Source organism: Podarcis vaucheri, assembly GCF_965113315.1.
Source record: "Podarcis vaucheri genome assembly, chromosome: W".
NCBI lineage: Eukaryota > Metazoa > Chordata > Lepidosauria > Squamata > Lacertidae > Podarcis > Podarcis vaucheri.
This window is the reverse complement of record NC_138757.1, coordinates 127685-146672: the sequence shown is the minus strand read 5'-3', so window position 1 is coordinate 146672 and position 18988 is coordinate 127685.

Here is an 18988-nt window from a genome sequence, read left to right as displayed (position 1 = left end):
AACCCCCTGCCAAGCAGGAAACACCATCAGAGCACTCCTGACATATGGTTGTCAAGCCTCTGCTTAAAGACCTCCAAAGTAGGAGACTCCACCACACTCCTTGGCAGCAAATTCCACTGTCGAACAGCTCTTACTGTCAGGAAGTTCTTCCTAATGTTTAGGTGGAATCTTCTTTCTTGTAGTTTGGATCCATTGCTCCGTGTCCGCTTCTCTGGAGCAGCAGAAAACAACCTTTCTCCCTCCTCTATGTGACATCCTTTTATATATTTGAACATGGCTATCATATCACCCCTTAACCTCCTCTTCTCCAGGCTAAACATGCCCAGCTCCCTTAGCCGTTCCTCATAAGGCATCGTTTCCAGGCCTTTGACCATTTTGGTTGCCCTCCTCTGGACACGTTCCAGTTTGTCAGTGTCCTTCTTGAATTGTGGTGCCCAGAACTGGACACAGTACTCCAGGTGTGGTCTGACCAGAGCAGAATACAGTGGCACTATTACTTCCCTTGATCTAGATGCTATACTCCTATTGATGCAGCCCAGAATTGCATTGGCTTTTTTAGCTGCCGCGTCACACTGTTGGCTCATGTCAAGTTTGTGGTCAACCAAGACTCCTAGATCCTTTTCACATGTACTGCTCTCAAGCCAGGTGTCACCCATCTTGTATTTGTGCCTCTCATTTGTTTTGCCCAAGTGCAATACTTTACATTTCTCCCTGTTAAAATTCATCTTGTTTATTTTTGCCCAGTTCTCTAATCTGTCAAGGTCGTTTTGAAGTGTGATCCTGTCCTCTGGGGTGTTAGCCACCCCTCCCAGTTTGGTGTCATCTGCAAATTTGATCAGGATGCCCTTGAGTCCATCATCCAAGTCGTTGATAAAGATGTTGAATAAGACCGGGCCCAAGACAGAACCCTGTGGCACCCCACTAGTCACTCTTTTCCAGGATGAAGAGGAACCATTGATGAGCACCCTTTGGGTTCGGTCAGCCAGCCAGTTACAAATCCACTGAGTGGTAGCATAGTCAAGACCGCATTTTACCAGCTTCTTTACAAGAATATCATGGGGCACCTTGTCAAATGCCTTGCTGAAATCAAGGTAGGCTACATCCACTGCGTTCCCTTCATCTACCAGGCTTTTAATTCTGTCAAAAAACGAGATCAGGTTAGTCTGACATGACTTATTTTTCAGAAATCCATGCTGACTATTGGTGATCACAGCATTCCTTTCTAGGTGCTCACAGACTGTTTGCTTAATGATCTGCTCCAGAATCTTCCCTGGTATTGATGTCAGACTGACTGGGCGGTAATTATTTGGGTCCTCTCTTTTCCCCTTTTTGAAAATAGGGACAACATTTGCCCTCCTCCAGTCTGCCGGGACTTCGCCTGTTCTCCAGGAATTCTCAAAGATGACTGCCAGTGGTTCTGAGATCACATCTGCCAGTTCTTTTAATACTCTTGGATGCAGTTCATCTGGCCCTGGAGACTTGAATACATCTAAACTAGCCAAATATTCTTGTACTATCTCCTTAGTTATTCTGGGCTGTGTTTCCTTTGCTGAATCATTTGCTCCAAATTCTTCAGGTCGGGCATTGTTTTCTTTATCGGAGAAGACTGAGGCAAAGAAGGCATTGAGTAGTTCAGCCCTTTCTGTGTCCCCTGTTTGCATTTCACCATCTTCTCCTCTGAGTGACCCCATTGTTTCTTTGTTCTTCCTTTTGCTACGAACATAGCCATAAAAGCCTTTTTTGATGCTTTTAACCTCTCTAGCAAGCCTGAGTTCATTCTGTGCTTTAGCTTTTCTGACTTTGTGTCTACACGTGCTGGCTATTTGTTTGAATTCCTCTTTGGTGGTTTCCCCCCTTTTCCATTTTTTGTACACATCCTTTTTTAATCTTAATTCAGTTAAAAGTTCTTTAGATAGCCACCCTGGCTTCTTTAGGCACCTTCCATGTTTCCGTCTCATTGGTATTGCCTGACGTTGTGCTTTTAGTATCTCCCTCTTAACAAACTCCCAGCCATCATGAACTCCCTTTCCTTTTAGTATTGTTGTCCATGGGATCTCACCCAGCACTTCCCTAAGTTTTATGAAGTCGGCTTTCTTAAAGTCAAGAAATTGAGTCCTAGTATGCTTGGCTACTCCTTTCCGCTGTATAGTAAACTTCAGAAGAGCATGATCACTCGCGCCTAATGATCCTTCCACTTCTACCCCACTAACCAGGTCATCAACATTGGTTAGGACCAGATCTAAAATGGCTGTTCCTCTTGTTGCTTCTCCCACTTTCTGGACAATGAAGTTGTCTGCAAGGCCAGTGAGGAATCTGTTTGACCTTATGCTCTTGGCTGAGTTTGACGTCCAACAAATATCTGGGTAATTGAAGTCCCCCATTACTACTACCTCCCTTCCTTTTGCATGCTTGGCCATCTGTTCCAGGAAGGCATCATCTATGTCCTCCGTTTGGCTTGGGGATCTATAGTAAACTCCCACAATGAGGTCTCTGTTATTCTTCTCTCCCTTAATTTTGACCCAAATGCTCTCACTTTGGCTTTGAGGATCTAAATCTTGGATCTCTTCACAGGTATACACATCCCTGACATATAACGCCACTCCTCCTCCTTTCTTGTCTGGTCTGTTTCTCTGAAATAGATTGTATCCCCCCATTATTACATTCCAATCGTGGGACTTATCCCACCAGGTTTCAGTGATGCCTATTATGTCATATTTAGTTTGCTGTACCAAGAGCTCAAGCTCATCTTGTTTATTTCCCATGCTTTGCGCATTAGTGTACAGACATTGAAGTCCATTAATCATTCCCCCGTGTCTCTTATTTAAGGATTTTTTCCTCCCACCACTAGGTCCGCGTGCTGTTTGCTCCATTTGGTCTATGACATTTGGATGATCATCTTCATTAATTGATAGACTCCTACCTTCAGGAGCACTGTCTCCCTCCCCCACATTAGTCAGTTTAAAGCCCTCCTGATGAGGTTTCTGAGATTTTTTGCAAAAACATTTCTCCCAACCGTTGTGAGATGCAGCCCATCACTTGCCAGAAGTCCATCTTCAAGAAACTGCAGTCTGTGATCTAAGAATCCAAACCGTTCCTGTTTACACCATTTGCGAAGCCAGCTGTTCACTTCCACTATTTTCCCCTCTCTCCCTCTGCCACGTCGTTCAACTGGGAGGACAGATGAGATGACAATTTGTGCATTTAGTTGCTTCAATTTCCTGCCGAGAGCCTCGTAGTCTCTTTTGATCTTCTGGAGGCTATTGCTTGCAGTGTCATTGGTTCCCACATGAACCAAGAGGAAGGGGTATTTGTCAGTGGGTTTTATGATTCCTTGCAGTCGTTCAGTTACATCTTGGATCTTAGCCCCGGGGAGACAGCACACTTCCCGAGACATCTTGTCAGGCCCACAGATCACTGCTTCTGTTCCCCTCAGTAGGGAATCCCCTATCACCACTACACGCCTCCTCTTGGGTTTGGTCGGGGTTCTTCCGTGAGCTGTCCGTTCCAAGGTCGCCTGCACATTCCCTGAGGACTGACTTTGCTGCTCGTCTTCATATACCTGATCGACTGTAATGAGGGAGAGATCCTCAAATGGAGTCTGCTCTTCGTCTTCCATGCTAGGGGAGAGGACCTCAAAGCGATTGTGTATTTCTAAGCAATCAGAGTGAACCCTGGGCCTCCTACTTCTTTGAGTCACGTTTCTCCATATATCTGGCTCCTGTGTTGGTGAACTAGACTCCTTCTCAGGGGAGTCCCCTGTCTCCTCCTTGGTGGAGACGGTGTGCTCTGTTGCTTCCAAGAAGAGCTCCAGCTCTCTAATTCTTTGGAGCGTAGCTACACGTTCCTCCAGTTGCTGGACTTTGTCTTTTAATAGGGCAATCAACATGCAATTGCTGCAGGTAAAGCTGCCTGCAACCTTTGGCAAGATGGCAAACATTGCGCAGGAATCGCAGGCGACTGCAGCTGTTCCCTCCCCTTCCATCTTGAGATCGTGTCGTTGGGGTTGGCTACAGAGGTCCTCCATCATAAAAAGCTTGAAGACAGGACAAATAACTTCCCTCACACAAAAAAACACCTAGATCTCCCTCAACAAACGTTTGAGACTAGCTCCCCTAAATCTAAAAGATGGGTCTAACTGCGCGCGCCGCTAGGCGCGCGCCGCTGCCCTACAAACTCTGATAAGCTCCTCCCACAGCTAATCCCCTGCCTCAACAGAAACCCTGCCCCCTCTGACCTTTACACAGGGAAGACAGCTAATCAGCCACCAAGAAACACACACACACAAGAAAACCCTTTTTGCTCCTTCTTCAACTGCTGCCCTACAAACTCTGATAAGCTCCTCCCACAGCTAATCCCCTGCCTCAACAGAAACCCTGCCCCCTCTGACCTTTACACAGGGAAAACAGCTAATCAGCCTCAAAGAAACACACAGACACAAGAAAACCCTTTTTGCTCCTTCTTCAACTGATGCCCTACAAACTCTGATAAGCTCCTCCCACAGCTAATCCCCTGCCTCAACAGAAACCCTGCCCCCTCTGACCTTTACACAGGGAAGACAGCTAATCAGCCACCAAGAAACACACACACACAAGAAAACCCTTTTTGCTCCTTCTTCAACTGCTGCCCTAAAAACTCTGATAAGCTCCTCCCACAGCTAATCCCCTGCCTCAACAGAAACCCTGCCCCCTCTGACCTTTACACAGGGAAAACAGCTAATCAGCCTCAAAGAAACACACAGACACAAGAAAACCCTTTTTGCTCCTTCTTCAACTGATGCCCTACAAACTCTGATAAGCTCCTCCCACAGCTAATCCCCTGCCTCAACAGAAACCCTGCCCCCTCTGACCTTTACACAGGGAAGACAGCTAATCAGCCTCAAAGAAACACACAGACACAAGAAAACCCTTTTTGCTCCTTCTTCAACTGCTGCCCTACAAACTCATCATGCCCTACAAACTGTATCCAAGATCTACCCCAGTGACTGAGGAGCTTCCGGAACCTGCACCAGAGCAGCGGGAGGGGGGAAGGGGGGGCTTCGAGGGGGGGATGGATGTCAGGTGTACAGGGACAGAGGCACAGGGAAGGCAGGAGATGGAGAGCGATGGAGAGGAATCCCAGGAGAGCGAGGAAGAGGATAGCAATGACGCAGGGGATTCCATGAGTCTCTCCAGCGAATCAGAGGATTCCCAGAAAGGGGCGCCTGTGGTAAGGGCAAGGGGAGGCCCAGGGGGAAAGTGTCAGGAGCGGGGGGCCAGCAGGGGACCCCAAAGCGGCAGCTGGGAATCAGGGCCAGCCTCCCCACCAGAGCGCAGCGAGGGAGGGGGAGGTTCCAGTGTGTCAGAGGGAGCAGCTCCGGCGACAGAGAAAGGGGAGGGATCAGAGCAAGCCGTTCTCCCGGAAGGGGAGGAAGGCAGTGAGGGGAGTAGCATAACTGTCAAAAGGAAGGTCAGAAGTTGGGCGCGCGCGCCAAGTTCAAATGAGGAGGAGCGCGGGAGAACAGGGAGCCCGGAGGAGGAGGGGCTAGGACCCAAAGCCCGCAGGAGGGGGCAGGAGCAGTCTGGAGACTCCGCTTCAGGAGAAAGCAGAAGGGGAGGAACCCCGGCGGGCAGAAAGACCCTGCGGAAAAGGAAAGAGAGAAAGAGGTGGAGCAGCGTTAGCTTATTAAACTGGTGTAGGGGAGGGACCGATTCAGAGGGGACTTCTAATGTCTAGGAGAAAGAGACGCGGGGCTGCATGCCTCGGTTGTGGAACCAATAATGAACTGCAATAAACATCCTTGTATATAAGAAGAGCTTGGCGTTGGTCTTTTGTGAGCTGAGACCTGAGGCAGCCCTGACACCATCTTTTCGCTTCCATATGCGTAGAAAGAAGACGAATAAGCTTTGATTGGGCTTTTTTCAATTCGCATGGTGTTATTTGGGTGTGCGCCAGAATCACACCAAAACCAAAGCAAAAATGTGTTTTGGGTTCCATCTTCGTAAAAAGAAGATACTAAAGCTCTGATTGGGCTTATTTCAAGTTGGTGTTTTTGGGGTTAGAATGCACATTCAACCAAAAATCGCAGACATGTTTGTAACCAGCCCAAATCAAGCATAAGTAAACATATGGTAACATCTCAATAGAAAAAGGACGAATAAGCTTCGATTGCCCTTTCGGTGTTCATTCACCCACAAATAGCAAAGCGAAGTGTACTAATCCTAAACAAAGCCAATCAGGTTGTTTTGGTTTCCAACTACATAGAAAGAAGAATCTTGGATTGCGCTTATTTCAAGTTGTTTTTTTGGTGTTTATGCACATTGACGCAGAAATCGCAAACTGTGTGCAATGAGACGAAAATAACGCAACACCATCTTTTCGCTTCTATATGCGTAGAAAGAAGACGAATAAGCTTTGATTGGACTTTTTTCAATTCGCATGGTGTTATTTAGGTGTTGTCAGGGAACTGCCATCGGAAGGAAGTGAGGTGAAAGGGCTCACACAGGTTGGGAGAGACTCAGCAGCTGAAGAGGGAACCAGTAGGGGGAGAGGAGGTGAGCTGAGGGAAAGGGAGCTGGAGGGATGGCTCAGAGACACCTCCAGCGAAAACAGTGGGGAGGTTTCAGGACCTCCTGTAGGGACACCCACTCCTCGCCGGAAACTGTCACGCAGAGAGTCCAGAAGACGTGTGTCAGGGGTTCAGAGACAGAGGCACAGGTGAGGGGGGAGACGGAGAGTGATGGGGAAGAATCCCAGGACAGTGAGGAAGAGGATGACAATGACTTGAGGTCTTCCATGAGTCTCTCAAGTGAATCGGAGGATTCCCAGAAGGGGGCGCCCCTAGTCAGGACAAGGGGGGTCACAGGGGGGACCTGCCAGGAGCAGGGAAGCAGCAGGGAAACCCCGAGTAGGAGTGGGAGATCGGGGCCGGCTTCCCAGCAGGAACGAAGTGAAGAGAGTGGAATTCCCAGTGTGACACACGGAGCGGAGCAGGATGGAGACAGGGGAAGGAGATCGGGGCAGGACATCCTGCCGGAAGAGGCGGAGAGTAGTACAGGGAGTAGTGTAAGTGTCAAGAGGAAGGTCAGGGGTAGCGAACGCGCGCCAAGTTCAAATGTGGAGGCGCGCGGAAATGGAGAGAGCCCGGAGGAGGAGCCTGGCCCCAAAGCACGAAGGAGGGGGGAGCAGGCATCTGAGGAATCCGCTTCAGGAGAGAGCAGGAGGGAAGGAACCCAGGGGGGCAGAAAGACCCTGCGGAAAAGGAAAGACAGGAAGAGGTGGACTAGCACAAGCCTCTTAAGCTGGTGTAGGGGCGGGACTGATTCAGAGGGGACTTCAAACGTCTAGCCTAAGAGACGCGGGGCTGCGCGCCCCGGTTGTGGAACCGATAATGAACTGCAATAAACATCCTTGTATATAAGAAGAGCCTGGCGTTGGTCTTTTGTGAGCTGAGACCTGAGGCAGCCCTGACAACGTGTTTCCGTTAAGGAGCTTTTATGTTGGAAACGATTCCGAAAGCAACCACTGTCGGAATCTGCTAGCGACTGACGGAGCCATGTTTAAGGGGCTCCGTTACAGACAGAGGTTTGCAAGTTTGACCAAACTCTGAGGGACTACGATTTTACGCACAAGCAGCTCATCATCCCATCACAGCATTCCGACAGTCTCTGTGAGCAGCTTGTGCAGGAGAAGGCATCATGAGCAACCCAGCCGGAACCGGAGAAGCAGGAGCTGGAGCGGGTCCAAGCCTGGAAGAAAGGTACCGGGCGTTGGAGGTCCAGCTAGCGCTGCAGACGGCGAGGCTCGAGGAGAGGAGGGCTCAAGATGCAGAGAAGGGGAAAACCACCCCGAAAGGGGGCGAAAGACTGGGTGAGGCCCCTGATGGCAACGAATAATGACATCCTGAAGGACACGAGGAAGTTTTTTCGTGCCATGGATCTTATGTTTGCCAGCGATATTGAGCAGGGAGTGGTACGCAGACAGTTAATGGCGTGCAAACAGGGGAGCCGATCTGTTCGTGAGTACTGGACTGAGTTTACCATGTTGATCCATAAATTGGGGTGGGATCTATCGGCGGCACCCATTCAAATGCTCTTTGAAGAAGGGCTTTCTTCGGCGGTAAAGGATGAACTTTCCCGGGCGCCCAGGGTGGAGTCTATGGACCAGCTGACCAAATCAGCGCTGACCATAGGAGCGCGCCAAGAGGCGAGAGCCTTGGAGAGGCGGGAAGGGAAGGGGGAACGTTGGAGGGAGCTTCGCATTCCAGAGATTCCAGAGCCACTGTTCCCGCCGGGAGAGCCGATTGAAATTGGAACACCTATGGTGATGCAGATTGGAAATCACCGTGAAGTCATCAGCTTCAATGTCACCCACCTGTCGGACACGCCCATAGTGTTGGGCATGAGTTGGCTGGATAGGCACAGTCCGGCATTAGCGTGGTACCAGCGGCAATTGACCTTCTGCTCCTCCTACTGCGCAGAAAACTGCATCCAGCCCGGCCAGGGAGAGGAAGGGCAGGACGATGAACAGCAGCTGCAGCATGGTGCAGGCGGTGCCAAACAAGTACAAGGCATTTTTGGAGGTCTTCTGCGAGAAGGAAGCGGACAAGCTGCCTCCCCACCGGCCCTACGACTGCACGATTGACCTCCTGCCAGGGGCGACGCTGCCGACTGGGAAACTATATTCCATGTCTGAGGACGAATTGCAAGAACTCAGGGAGTTCATAGATCACAACTTGGAGCGGGGATTCATCCGAGAATCCAAAGCAGTGGGGGGCAGTCCCGTGTTTTTCGTGAAGAAGAAAGACACGCCCCAACGGAGACTCGTAGTTGATTACAGGATCATAAATTCCAGGACAAAGCCCACAGCATTCCCCATGCCCAAGATTGCTCGCGACGGTGAGGAAGGGACGGATCTTCACCAAATTGGATCTACGAGGGGCGTACAACCTTATACGCATGCGGGAGGGCGATGAGTGGAAGACGGCCATGTTTACGCCTCTAGGCACCTATGAGTATAGAGTTATGCCGTTTGGTCTCCAAAATGGCTCCCATTGTTTCCAAGCTTTCATGCAACACGTGTTAGCAGGCCTCCTCTACAAGAAGTGCGTATGCTTCCTAGACGACATCCTGATCTCGGAATCGCAGGAGGCTCACGAGAGAGACGTCAACGAGGTCCTGCAGAGACTGCAGGAGCACAGACTTTACGCCAAACTGGAGGAGTGCCAGTTCGATGTGACGGAGGTGGATTTCCTGGGCTACAAGCTGTCCGACAAGGGACTCGCCATGGACAGCGCCAAGGTCCGCTCGGTGTTGGACTGGAAGAGCCCGCGCAATCGGAAGGAGGTCCAGAAGTTCGTCGGCTTCGCCAACTTTTATCGCAAGTTCATCAAGGGGTTCGCGAATGAAACGGTGGCCATCACGGACACCCTCAGCTCCAAGATGAAGAAGTTCACCTGGACGGACCAGGCGGAACAGTCTTTTCGGAGATTCAAGCGTCTCTTTGCGTCCGAAGAGCAGCTGCTACACGTAAACCCCGGCAAACCGATGAGGGTTGAGACTGACGCACCAGACAGAGCGGTGGGGGCGGTCCTGTTGCAGCAAGATCCGCAAGGGAACTGGAGGCCCTGCGCATTCTACTCCAGGAAACTCAGCAAATCGGAGCAGAACTACACCATCTGGGACAGGGAGTTGCTGGCCATTCATGCAGCCTTCAAGGCGTGGCGGCACTTCCTCATCGGAGCCAGACACACTGTGCAGGTCCACACGGACCATAAGAACCTGGAGTACTGGCGCACGGCGCGGTTCCTGAACCAAAGACACATCTGCTGGGCGGAGTTCTTCGCGGATTTCGACTTCCGGATAGAATACATCCCGGGAGACAACAACGTCATGGCAGATGCACTATCCAGGAAACCGCACTATCTCGAGGAAGCGGCACCGGTGGCAGCCAAGCACATTTTCGCACTGACAGCGTGGGCATGCGCTTCAGCCACCGTGGACCTGGACGCAGTGCCTCGCGCGCGGCAGACGGATGCCTTCGCACAATCCAAGATGGAGGAGGTGCGAAGAGGCACAGCGAAGGACGATGAGTTCCAGATACGCGACGGACTGCTCACCCGCAAAGGGGCGCTCTACGTGCCGGGAGACGACCTCCGAGCGAAAGTCCTGCAGCAGTTGCATGACGCGCCCAGTGCTGGGCACTTCGGCAAGGACAAGATGGCGGAATTGGTGGCCAGGGACTTTTGGTGGCCCCAGATGAGGGGAGAAGTCGCGGATTACGTCTCTAGGTGTGACACATGCCAAAGGGCCAAGCCAGTGCACAGGAAGCCGGCGGGACTGCTGGAACCGCTACAGACGCCGCTCGAACCGTGGGAGAAAGTGGCACTGGACTTTGTCACAGATCTGCCCAGCTCGCGAGGCAAAACGGCGGTACTCGTGGTCGTATACCTGTTCATCAAGATGGCGCACTTCATTCCTTGCGCGAAGGTGGCCACAGTGGAACAGACCGCCAAGCTGTTCATAGACCACGTGTTCAGAGTTCACGGTTTGCCACGGTCCATCCTGTCCGACCGGGGCCGCCAATTCATCTCGAGCTTCTGGCAGAAGCTGCTGGGCATCCTGAACGTCAAGATCAACTTGGCGTCGGCACGACACCCGCAGACCAACGGACAAGCGGAGAGGGTCAACGCAGCAGTACCTGAGATGCTACGCGAATCAACAGCCCTCGACCTGGGTGCACTACCTACCGCTGGCCGAGTTTGCCTACAACAACACGAAGCACGGGTCTACAGGGGTGGCACCGTTCTTCGCCAACAATGGGCGGCATCCCAGAACCTTCCCGGGGTTAGAGACGAAGGGGGAGGGGGAGCCACCGAAGGAGGCGCCGATGGTCAGGGTGAGGGGGGTCCCAGGGGGGACACACCAGAGACAGGGGGCCAGCAGGGACTCCCAAAGCAGCAGCTGGAGATCAGGACCAGCTTCCCCACCAGAGCAGAGTGGGGGGGGGGGAAGAGTCCCAGGTGTCACGTCCAGCTAGCCACCCCGAAGGGGGAAGCAGTGACAGGAGCAGTGAAACGGTCAGGAGAAAGGTTACCGGCTGGGCGCGCGCACCAAGTTCAAATGTACAGGTGCGCGGGACAGCAGAAAGCCCAGATCGGGAACCAGGTCCTAAAGCCCGCCGGAGGCAGGGGGAAGACTCAGGGGATTCAGCGTCAGAAGAGTCTAGGAAGTGCGAAACCCCAGCTGACAGGCGGACCCAGAGGAGGAAAGAGCAAAGGAAGAGGTGGAGCAAGGCTAGAGTCTTAAACTGGTGTCTGGGGGGAGGAGACTCAGACGGAGCTTCGGCGGTCTAGAGTCTCAGACGTAGAGCTGCACGCTGCTGATGTGAAAGGGAAACTGAACTTCAATAAAGACTTTTGTATATAACCACGAACTGGCGTTGGTCCTTTGTGAGCTGGGACCTCGGGCAGCTCTGACAGTAAGCTCCGTCTCACAATTTTATTTTATTTTTGCGAGCTCACGAAGATAGGTAACGATGACTACGGAGGAGAAGGTGGCAGCACTGCAAGAAGCAGTCACGAGGCTTTACGCAGAAGTAGAAACATCCAGAAAGAGAGAAGAGGAAGCAGAAGCGCGCTGCCGAGATCTGCAAACCAGGTGGGAACCTTTGGGCAAAGAGGGGCTGCCGGGACCCAAGCCGGAGGGAGTTGGCCTCGGGAAACGGGGGGGGGGGGGCAGCATCGTAGCCCATTTCGACGGGAACCTGGAGCAGTATCCTAACTTCAGAGCAGACATAGTTTTCGCGCTCAATTTGCTTCGGAAAGACTTTAGAGATGAGGAGGAGAAAATGGGCTTCATAATAACTCATCTGCATAGGGAAACTAAATCGTGGCTGCGCAATTTATGGCGCGAAGATGATCCCGCCCTCCATGATTCAAAAGCTTTTATCGCGGCTATGGACTCTTGTTTTGAATCAACGGTTGATGTGGATGTGGCCAGGAGGGAAATGCACGGGTTGAAGCAAGGCAAAGCCACTGTGAGACAATATCACTCCCGCTTTTTTGCATTAGTTAATGTGCTGGGCTGGGAGAAGGACTCAGCTGCCGTGAGGGATCTGTTCTGGGAGGGGCTAAATGGAGCCGTGAAAGATGAGCTGGCAACGGGGGACAGGCCCAACAGTACCACAGAAGTCGTCCAGCGAGCGCTGGCGATGGGGGTGCGCCTGGAGGAACGCCCGTGGAGCAGGGATGACGGACGGATGGCACGCACGCCAGCCAGAACAACTCCCTTCCTGCCCAGAGAGACAGGACGCGCGCAATCCACGCCTCCACTGGGGGGGGGGAGAAGAGCCGATGGAGATAGGTGGTGCTAGGGCTCAGACAGCGACCAGAGCCCAAACACCAGGAGCAGTCAAGACGAAGGCTCCTAGAGGGAACAGGAAGTGCTATATCTGCGACTGTGCACAGCACATGGCCAAAGAGTGTCCCCAGAGGATCCAGAAGCACACTGCAGCCTCAGCAACAGTAAAAGGAGCAGTTCAGCAGGGGGAACAGCTGCAGGGAAACGACGAAGCCTGGTTGGAGGCAGAGGCACTGGGACCCAGCCAGGCGAGTCAGTGAAGCAGTCCCCAGAGATTTTGCAGCCCACGGACCCCCTCCCACCCAAACCAGTGGTGCAACTCACCGCATCACTCCAGCTGCCAAATGGATTCACCCTGGAAGTCCCTATTACCATTGACTCTGGTAGTAATGTAGACTTTGTGGGGGTGGAGTTCATCAGGCAACATCACATAGCGCTCCTACCAGCCACGATGCCCCTGAACGTCGTCACGGTCGATGGCAGAGAGCTGCTGGGAGGGCAGGTGCTGCAGCAAACACTACCTATGGTGATGCAGATTGGAAATCACCGTGAAGTCATCAGCTTCAACGTCACCCACCTGTCGGACACGCCCATAGTGTTGGGCATGAGTTGGCTGGATAGGCACAGCCCGGCATTAGCGTGGTACCAGAGGCAATTGACCTTCTGCTCCTCCTACTGCGCAGAACACTGCATCCGGCCCAGCCAGGAAGCGGAGGGACAGGAGGAAGAACAGCAGCTGCACCTAGGCATGGTGCAGGCGGTGCCCGACAAGTACAAGGCATTTTTGGAGGTCTTCTGCGAGAAGGAAGCGGACAAGCTGCCTCCCCACCGGCCCTACGATTGCACGATTGACCTCCTACCGGGGGCGACGCTGCCGACTGGAAAACTGTATTCCATGTCTGAGGACGAACTGCAGGAGCTCAGGGAGTTCAAAGATCACAACTTGAAACGGGGATTCATCCGAGAATCCAAAGCAGTAGGGGGCAGTCCCGTGTTTTTCGTTAAGAAGAAGGACACGCCCCAACGCAGATTGCTAGTTGATTACAGGATCATAAATTCCAGGACAAAGCCCACAGCATTCCCCATGCCCAAGATTGACGACCTGCTCGCGACGGTGAGGAAGGGACGGATCTTCACCAAGTTGGATCTACGAGGGGCGTACAACCTTATACGCATGCAGGAGGGCGATGAGTGGAAGACGGCCATGTTTACGCCTCTAGGCACTTATGAATATAGAGTTATGCCATTTGGTCAGCAAAATGGCTCCCATTGTTTCCAAGCCTTCATGCACCACGTGTTAGCGGGCCTCCTCTACAAGAAGTGCGTATGCTTCCCAGACGACATCCTGATCTTTTCGGAATCGCAGGAGGCTCACGAGGGAGACGTCAAGGAGGTCCTGCAGAGACTACGGAAGCACAGACTTTACGCCAAACTGGAGAAGTGCCAGTTCGACGTGGCGGAGGTGGATTTCCTGGGCTACAAGCTGTTCATAGACCACGTGTTCAAAGTTCACGGCTTACCACGGTCCATCCTGTCCGACCGGGGGCGCCAATTCATCTCGAGCTTCTGGCAGAAGCTGCTGGGCATCCTGAACGTCAAGATCAACTTGGCGTCGGCACGACACCCGCAGACCAACGGACAAGCGGAGAGGGTCAACGCCATCATGCAGCAGTACCTGCGATGCTACGTGAATCAACAGCCCTCGACCTGGGTGGACTACCTGCCGTTGGCCGAGTTCGCCTACAACAACACGAAGCACGGGTCTACAGGGGTGACACCGTTCTTCGCCAACAATGGGCGGCATCCCAGAACCTTCCCGGGGTTAGAGACGAAGGGGGAGCACTTGGCAGCAGAGTTACAGGAGGTCCACGAGCAACTCCGCAGGACCTTGGAACTAGCAAAACACGCCTACAATGTGCAGGCAGACAGGCACAGGAGAGTCGGGGACGACATCCAGGTGGGGGATTGGGTCTGGTTAGCAGCCCAGGCAGTGCCGGCCAGAACATTAGCTAAGAAGAATCTCAAACACAAGCAGCTAGGGCCTTACCAAGTCGAGGTACAAATCAACCAAGTGGCCTTCCGGTTGACACTCCCGGAGGGCTCCAGAATGCACCCGGTATTTCATAGGTCAGTCCTCACACCCTACAAGGAACCCCACAGGTTTCAGGCGCCAGGGACCGCACCTCACCCACTCAGAAAGTCTACAATGGGGGAGGGGTCACCGAGGGCGGCGCCACTCAACGAGGTCACGGAGATTTTAGACTCGAGATGGGGGGAAGAGGGAGTTGAATATCTCCTCGCCAGGGAAGGCACCCCGGCCAGCTCCAACAGGTGGGTGCCGGACTATGCCTTGGAGGAGCACTACCTCAAAGACGAGTTCCATGCACCATTCCCGCACAGACCTATGCCGGCAGATTATTTTGACGACTGGCTTTTCACACCCACACTTTCAACCTGCACGTTCCAGGGGTTCTCATCCGCTGAGGAACCGGCGCCAGATACAAGCTCCCCGGAGGGATCGCTCTCGGGGTCTGCCACGGATCGCTCTTACTGGTGGGACACTCAACCAGAGGTGGGGTGGAGCAGGGAGCTGCTAAGAGGGCCCTGGCACGCAGCATCACCTGAGGTAACAGGGGGAGAGACGGACATGGACGTGTTGGGGGAGGACGTTGGGTTCGAACACGAACGCAGAGAGATGGAAGCAGAGGAGATCGACGTCGACGAGCCCATTACGGGCTGGCCGGATCCAACTGGTCGGCTGCACGACAGGGGGAAGGAACTGTATCCAGCACTCACCCCCACAGCAATGGAGCACCCGGAACCCACACCAGAAGAGAGGGAGGGGGGAAGGGGGGGCTTCGAGGGGGGATGGATGTCAGGGGCTCAGGGACAGAGGCACAGGGGAGAGAGGAGATGGAGAGCGAAGGGGAAGGATCTGAGGGCAGCATAGGGGAGTATGACAGTGACCCGAGAGATTCCATGAGCTTCTCCAGCGAATCAGAAGATTCCCAGAAGGAGGCGCCGATGGTCAGGGCGAGGGGGGTCCCAGGGAGGACACACCAGAGACAGGGGCCAGCGGGGACTCCCAAAGCAACAGCTGGAGATCAGGACCAGCTTCCCCACCAGAGCAGAGTGGGGGGGGGGAAGAGTCCCAGGTGTCATGTCCAGCTAGCCACCCCGAAGGGGGAAGCAGTGACAGGAGCAGTGAAACGGTCAGGAGGAAGGTTACCGGCTGGGCGCGCGCGCCAAGTTCAAATGTACAGGCGCACGGGACAGCAGAAAGCCCAGATCGGGAACCAGGTCCTAAAGCCCGCCGGAGGCAGGGGGAAGACTCAGGGGATTCAGCGTCAGAAGAGTCTAGAAAGGGAGAAAACCCAGCTGACAGGCGGACCCAGCGGAGGAAACCGCAAAGGAAGAGGTGGAACAAGGCTAGGGTCTTAAACTGGTGTATTGGGGGAGGAGACTCAGACGGAGCTTCGGCGGTCTAGAGTCTCAGACGTAGAGCTGCACGCTGCTGATGTGAAAGGGAAACTGAACTTCAATAAAGACTTCTGTATATAACAACGGACTGGCGTTGGTCCTTTGTGAGCTGGGACCTCGGGCAGCTCTGACAGGTGCGAAAATGTGTTTGGCCGCCACCGGTGCCGCTTCCTCGAGATACTGCGGTTTCCTGGATAGTGCATCCGCCATGATGTTGTTGTCTCCCGGGATGTATTCTATCCTGAAGTCGAAATCCGCGAAGAACTCCGCCCAGCGGATATGTCTCTGGTTCAGGAACCGCGCCGTGCGCCAGTACTCCAGGTTCTTATGGTCCGTGTGGACCTGCACTGTGTGTCTGGCTCCGATGAGGAAGTGCCGCCATGCCTTGAAGGCTGCATGAATGGCCAGCAACTCCCTGTCCCAGATGGTGTAGTTCTGTTCCGACTTGCTGAGTTTCCGGGAGTAGAACGCGCAGGGCCTCCAGTTCCCTTGCGGATCTTGCTGCAACAAGACCGCCCCCACCGCTCTGTCTGATGCGTCAGTCTCAACCCTCATTGGTTTGCTGGGGTTTACGTGTAGCAGCTGTTCTTCGGACGCGAAGAGACGCTTGAGTCTCCGAAAAGACTGTTCCGCCTGGTCCGTCCAGGTGAACTTCTTCTTCTTGGAGCTGAGGGTGTCCGTGATGGCTGCCGTCTCCTTCGCGAACCCCTTGATGAACTTGCGGTAAAAGTTGGCGAAGCCGACGAACTTCTGGACCTCCTTCCGGCTGCGCGGGCTTTTCCAGTCCAACACAGAGCGGACCTTGGCGCTGTCCATGGCGAGTCCCTTGTCGTACAGCTTGTAGCCCAGGAAATCCACCTCCGTCACATCGAACTGGCACTTCTCCAGTTTGGCGTAAAGTCTGTGCTCCCTCAGTCTCTGCAGGACCTCCTTGACGTCTCCCTTGTGAGCCTCCTGCGATTCCGAGAAGATCAGGATGTCGTCTAGGAAGCATACGCACTTCTTGTAGAGGAGGCCCGCTAACACGTGGTGCATGAAGGCTTGGAAACAATGGGAGTCATTTTGCTGACCAAACGGCATAACTCTATATTCATAGGTGCCTAGAGGTGTAAACATGGCCGTCTTCCACTCATCGCCCTCCCACATGCGTATAAGGTTGTATGCCCCTCGTAGATCCAACTTGGTGAAGATCCGTCCCTTCCTCACCGTCGCGAGCAGGTCGTCAATCTTGGGCATGGGGAATGCTGTGGGCTTTGTCCTGGAATTTATGATCCTGTAATCAACTAGCAATCTGCGTTGGGGCGTGTCCTTCTTCTTAACGAAAAACACGGGACTGCCCCCTACTGCTTTGGATTCTCGGATGAATCCCCGTTTCAAGTTGTGATCTTTGAACTCCCTGAGCTCCTGCAGTTCGTCCTCAGACATGGAATACAGTTTTCCAGTCGGCAGCGTCGCCCCCGGCAGGAGGTCAATCGTGCAGTCGTAGGGCCGGTGGGGAGGCAGCTTGTCCGCTTCCTTCTCACAGAAGACCTCCAAAAACATCTTGTACTTGTTGGGCACCGCCTGCACCATGCCTAGGTGTAGCTGCTGTTCATCTTCTTGTCCCTCCTCTTCCTGGCCGGTTCGGATGCAGTGTTCTGCGCAGTAGGAGGAGCAGAAGGTCAATTGCCGCTGGTACCACGCTAATGCCGGGCTGTGCCTATCCAGCCAACTCATGCCCAACACTATGGGCGTGTCCGACAGGTGGGTGACGTTGAAGCTGATGACTTCGCGGTGATTTCCCATTTGCATCACCATAGGTGGTGTTTGCTGTACCACCTGTCCACCCAGCAGCTTCCTGCCATCGACCGTGACGACGTTTAGGGGCATCATAGCTGGTAGGAGCGCTATGCGATGTCGCTTGATGAAGTCCACCCCTACAAAGTCTGCATTACTACCAGAGTCAATGGTAATAGGAACTTCCAGGGTGAATCCATTTGGCAGCTGGAGTGATGCGGTGAGTTGCACCACTGGTTTGGGTGGGAGGGGGTCCGTGGGCTGCAAAATCTCTGGGGACTGCTTCACTGACTTGCCTGGCTGGGCCCCAGTGCCTCTGCTTCCAACCAGGCTTCATCATTTCCCTGTGGCTGTTCCCCCTGCTGAACTGCTCCCCTTACTGTTGCTGAGGCTGCAGTGTGCTTCTGGATCCTCTGGGGACACTCTTTGGCCATGTGCTGTGCACTGTCGCAGATATAACACTTCCTGTTCCCTCTAGGAGCCTTCGTCTTGACTGCTCCTGGTGTTTGGGCTCTGGTCGCTGTCTGAGCCCTAGCACCACCTATCTCCATCGGCTCTTCTCCCCCCCCCCCCAGTGGAGGCGTGGATTGCGCGCGCCCTGTATATCGGGGTAGGAAGGGAGTTGTTCTGGCTGGTGTGCGTGCCATACGTCCCTCATCCCTGCTCCAAGGGCGTTCTTCCAGGCGCCCCCCTACTGCCAGCGCTCTCTGGACGACTTCTGTGGTGCTGTTGGATCTCTCCCCCCTCGCCAGCACATCTTTCACGGCCCCATTCAGCCCCTCCCAGAACAGATCCCTTACGGCAGCGGAGTCCTTCTCCCAGCCCAGCACATTAACTAATGCAAAAAAGCGGGAGTGATATTGTCTCACCATGGCTTTGCCCTGCTTCAGCCCATGCATTTCCCTCCTGGCCACATCCACATCAACCGTTGATTTAAAACAAGAGTCCATAGCCGCGATAAAAGCTTTTGAATCATGGAGGGCGGGATCATCTTCGTGCCCACTTTCTCCTCCTCATCTCTAAAGTCTTTCCGAAGCAAATTGAGCGCGAAAACTATGTCTGCTCTGAAGTTGGGATACTGCTGCAGGTTCCCGTCGAAATGGGCTACGATGCTGCCCCCCCCCCCGTTTCCCGAGGCCAACTCCCTCCGGCTTGGGTCCTGGCAGCCCCTCTTTGCCCAAACGTTCCCACCTGGTTTGCAGATCTCGGCAGCGCGCTTCTGCTTCCTCTTCTCTCTGTCTGGAGGTTGCTACTTCTGCGTAAAGCCTCGTGACTGCTTCTTGCAGTGCCGTCACCTTCTCCTCAGTAGTCATCTTTGCCTATCTTCGTGAGCTCGCAAAAAAATTTTTTTTTTGTCGAGACGGAGCTTACTGTCAGAGCTGCCCGAGGTCCCAGCT